Genomic DNA, 5,000 nt, shown 5'->3' with positions numbered 1-5,000 from the left:
GGCGAGCTGATCCCGCATCAAGTCGACGGGTCTAGGCATTCTTGGGCGCAGATCCCGCATCGTCTCGTCGCGTCTGGGCGCAAACACGTCGCGTCTCGTTGCGTCTTCAGAAGTCGTCGCTAACAGCACCTTTGGTTGCCACTGGTGGTTAGGCTGGTTGGTTGCGCAAACCCTATAGGAGGGTGGCATGCTGGTGGGCGTTTTTGCCCGGATAGGCACTAGAATGTGCAGATTTTGGGCGTTTTTGCCTGGATAGGCTAAGGAATGGGCATGCTTTGGGCGTTTTTGCCCGGATAGGCACCGGAATGCTTGGCCTTGGCTTGTCCTAGCAAGGCATTGCTGGGTTGGGCTCCCTTGGCCTTTTGGGCGCCTTGGACGATGTCTTGCGAAGACCATGGGCACAAGGCCATGGCATATGGTGAGGAAAGGACCACGGTTGCCAAGGTTAGGCACCGGAATGCTTGGCCTTGGCTTGCCCTAGCAGGGCATTGCTGGGTTGGGCTCCCTTGGCCTTTTGGGCGCCTTGGACGATGTCTTGCGAAGACCATGGGCACAAGGCCATGGCATATGGTGAGGAAAGGACCACGGTTGCCAAGGTTAGGCACCGGAATGCTTGGCCTTGGCTTGCCAAAGCAGAGCATTGCTGGGTTGGGCTCCCTTGGCCTTCCGGGCGCCTTGGACACTGTCTTGGGAAGACCATGGGCACAAGGCCATGGCATATGGTGGGGAATGGACCACGGTTGCCAAGGCTAGGCATATAGAGAGGAATCGCATTTTTGCCCGGATAGGCACCGGAATGCTTGGCCTTGGCTTGCCATAGCAGGGCATTGCTGGGTTGGCCTCCCTTGGCCTTTCGGGGGCCTTGGACGCTGTCTTGGGAAGACCATGGGCACAAGGCCATGGCATATAGTGAGGAATGGACCACGGTTGGCAAGGCTAGGCATATAGAGAGGAATGGACCACGGTTGCCAAGGTTGCGCAAGTTTTGGGCATTTTTTGCCCGGATATGCCCAAGTATGCCCCGATAGGCCCGTTACGCCCCGGTATGAACGCGTATGCCCGGATAGACTCGGTATGCCTTGGGATACATGCGTATGCCCCGATAGGCTTGGTACGCCCCGATATGCGCACGTGTGCCCCAGTAGGGCTCGGTATGCCCCGGTATGTACGCGTGTGCCCCGATAGGCCCGGTATGCCCCGATAGGCCCGGTATGCCCCGATATGCACACGTGTGCCCCAATAGGGGTCGGTATGCCCCGGTAGGTACGCGTGTGCCCCGTAATGCACGTTTCGCAGATCTCCCCGCATGTCCCGCCCCTATATGTAATACTTACTTACTTACTTACTTTCTTTCTTGCTTGCTTGCTTGCTTGCAATGGTTGGGAGTGCCCGGCATGCCCCGCTGCAGAGACCAAGGGCGCAATGACTTGGCACCGCGGATGCCGGGACTCCGGCACTTCCCGTGGCACTGATGGTTGGTTCCAAAGATAAAAGGCCGTGCAAGGCCACCGCACCGCGGATGATTTTGCTCGTGCTGGCGCCGTTGTGTGGCCAAAGAACATGCGCGAATGCTCGTGTCGGAAGGGTTGGTGTCCTGGCCCCGCGGGTGTCACGAATGCTCGGTTGCGAAGACCATGGGACCAGAGCCATGGCACGTCGGATGATGGCTCCAGCTGGCGCCCCGGCACTTTCTGTGGCATTGATGCTCGGTTTCAAAGACAAACGTGCGCAGGGCCAGGGGACCGCGGATGACTGCTCGTGCTGGCCCCGTTGGGCGGCATTGATGGTCGGTTGCAAAGAAAATGCGCGATTGCTCGTGTCGGGGCCCGGCAAGCCAAGGCCAAGCGAGCCATGGCACGTCGGATGATGGCTCCAGCTGGCGCCCCGGCACTTTCTGTGGCATTGATGCTCGGTTTCAAAGACAAACGTGCGCAGGGCCAGGGGACCGCGGATGACTGCTCGTGCTGGCCCCGTTGGGCGGCATTGATGGTCGGTTGCAAAGAAAATGCGCGATTGCTCGTGTCGGGGCCTGGCAAGCCAAGGCCAAGCGAGCCATGGCAACGCGGATGATGGCTCGCTAGTGCTGGCGCCGTGCACAGTGGCCTCGCACACTCGCCCTGCACGCTTCCCTTGCACGCAGCCTTGCACACTAGCCTCGCATGCGAGCCTTGCACCCTAGCCATGCAAACTAGCCTTGCACGGTAGCCATGCACACAAGCCGTGCACATTAGCCATGCGCACAAGCCCCGCACACTAGCCTTGCGCACAACCCTTGCACACAAGCCATGCACTCGAGCAATGCACACAAGCCTTGCACTCAAGCAATGCACACAAGCCCTGGACACTAGCCTTGCACACGGGCCTGGCACACAAGCCTTGGGCACTAGCCTTGCGCACTAGCGTTCCACATGAGCCTTGCACACTAGCCTTGGACACTAGCCTTGCACACAGGCCTTGCACACTAGGCATGCTTGGGCGAGCTGATCCCGCATCAAGTCGACGGGTCTAGGCATTCTTGGGCGCAGATCCCGCATCGTCTCGTCGCGTCTGGGCGCAAACACGTCGCGTCTCGTTGCGTCTTCAGAAGTCGTCGCTAACAGCACCTTTGGTTGCCACTGGTGGTTAGGCTGGTTGGTTGCGCAAACCCTATAGGAGGGTGGCATGCTGGTGGGCGTTTTTGCCCGGATAGGCACTAGAATGTGCAGATTTTGGGCGTTTTTGCCTGGATAGGCTAAGGAATGGGCATGCTTTGGGCGTTTTTGCCCGGATAGGCACCGGAATGCTTGGCCTTGGCTTGTCCTAGCAAGGCATTGCTGGGTTGGGCTCCCTTGGCCTTTTGGGCGCCTTGGACGATGTCTTGCGAAGACCATGGGCACAAGGCCATGGCATATGGTGAGGAAAGGACCACGGTTGCCAAGGTTAGGCACCGGAATGCTTGGCCTTGGCTTGCCAAAGCAGGGCATTGCTGGGTTGGGCTCCCTTGGCCTTCCGGGCGCCTTGGACACTGTCTTGGGAAGACCATGGGCACAAGGCCATGGCATATGGTGGGGAATGGACCACGGTTGCCAAGGCTAGGCATATAGAGAGGAATCGCATTTTTGCCCGGATAGGCACCGGAATGCTTGGCCTTGGCTTGCCATAGCAGGGCATTGCTGGGTTGGGCTCCCTTGGCCTTCCGGGGGCCTTGGACGCTGTCTTGGGAAGACCATGGGCACAAGGCCATGGCATATAGTGAGGAATGGACCACGGTTGGCAAGGCTAGGCATATAGAGAGGAATGGACCACGGTTGCCAAGGTTGCGCAAGTTTTGGGCATTTTTTGCCCGGATATGCCCAAGTATGCCCCGATAGGCCCGTTACGCCCCGGTATGAACGCGTATGCCCGGATAGACTCGGTATGCCTTGGGATACATGCGTATGCCCCGATAGGCTTGGTACGCCCCGATATGCGCACGTGTGCCCCAGTAGGGCTCGGTATGCCCCGGTATGTACGCGTGTGCCCCGATAGGCCCGGTATGCCCCGATATGCACACGTGTGCCCCAATAGGGGTCGGTATGCCCCGGTAGGTACGCGTGTGCCCCGTAATGCACGTTTCGCAGATCTCCCCGCATGTCCCGCCCCTATATGTAATACTTACTTACTTACTTACTTTCTTTCTTGCTTGCTTGCTTGCTTGCAATGGTTGGGAGTGCCCGGCATGCCCCGCTGCAGAGACCAAGGGCGCAATGACTTGGCACCGCGGATGCCGGGACTCCGGCACTTCCCGTGGCACTGATGGTTGGTTCCAAAGACAAAAGGCCGTGCAAGGCCACCGCACCGCGGATGATTTTGCTCGTGCTGGCGCCGTTGTGTGGCCAAAGAACATGCGCGAATGCTCGTGTCGGAAGGGTTGGTGTCCTGGCCCCGCGGGTGTCACGAATGCTCGGTTGCGAAGACCATGGGACCAGAGCCATGGCACGTCGGATGATGGCTCCAGCTGGCGCCCCGGCACTTTCTGTGGCATTGATGCTCGGTTTCAAAGACAAACGTGCGCAGGGCCAGGGGACCGCGGATGACTGCTCGTGCTGGCCCCGTTGGGCGGCATTGATGGTCGGTTGCAAAGAAAATGCGCGATTGCTCGTGTCGGGGCCTGGCAAGCCAAGGCCAAGCGAGCCATGGCAACGCGGATGATGGCTCCAGCTGGCGCCCCGGCACTTTCTGTGGCATTGATGCTCGGTTTCGAAGACAAACGTGCGCAGGGCCAGGGGACCGCGGAGGACTGCTCGTGCTGGCCCCGTTGGGCGGCATTGATGGTGTGTTGCAGAGAGCATGTGCGATTGCAAGTGTCGGCCGGGTTTGGGTTCCCTTGGGCTTTCGGGTGCCTTGGACGCTGTCTTGCGAAGACCATGGGCACAAGGCCCCGTCCTGGCCCCTTGTTCGATTCGCTCTCGTCTTGCGCTTGCTTCCAAGGTCCTCCATGACCTTCCCCATGGCCTTGCTAGATCCCCCCCATGACGCATGACCTCTGTCCGTTGATTGGTTTTGAGTGCACACCATGCCCGGCTTGGCACCGTGTTGTCGCGTGAGTGGCATTTGGATCGTGCATGCTGGTGGGCTACCTGCCAATGCGCACAAGCCTTGCACACTAGCCTTGCGCACGAGCCTTGCACAAAAGCCTTGGACACAAGCCTTGCGCACAAGCCATGCGCACAAGCCTTGGACGCTAGCCTTGCACACAAGCCATGCATACAAGCCTTGCTCACAAGCCTTGGGCACTGGCCCATCGCAGTAGCCTTGCACACAAGCCTTGCGCACTAGCTTTGGGCACGAGCCTTGCGCACTTGCCTTGGGCACTAGCCTTGCACACAACCCTTGGGAACTAGCCTTGCGCACCAGCCTTGCCCACAAGCCTTGCACACCAGCCTTGCACACTAGCCTTGCATACAAGCCTTGCACACTAGCCTTGCACACAGGCCATGCTCACTAGCCTTGGGCACTAGCCTTGCACACAGACCTTGGGC

The sequence above is a fragment of the Tasmannia lanceolata genome, unplaced genomic scaffold (assembly GCF_043159265.1).
Source record: "Tasmannia lanceolata isolate RefF3 unplaced genomic scaffold, GAP_Taslan_0.1 ptg000273l, whole genome shotgun sequence".
Classification (NCBI taxonomy): domain Eukaryota; kingdom Viridiplantae; phylum Streptophyta; class Magnoliopsida; order Canellales; family Winteraceae; genus Tasmannia; species Tasmannia lanceolata.
The sequence above is the reverse complement of the archived record's forward strand: the minus strand, read 5'-3'. Positions refer to the sequence as shown.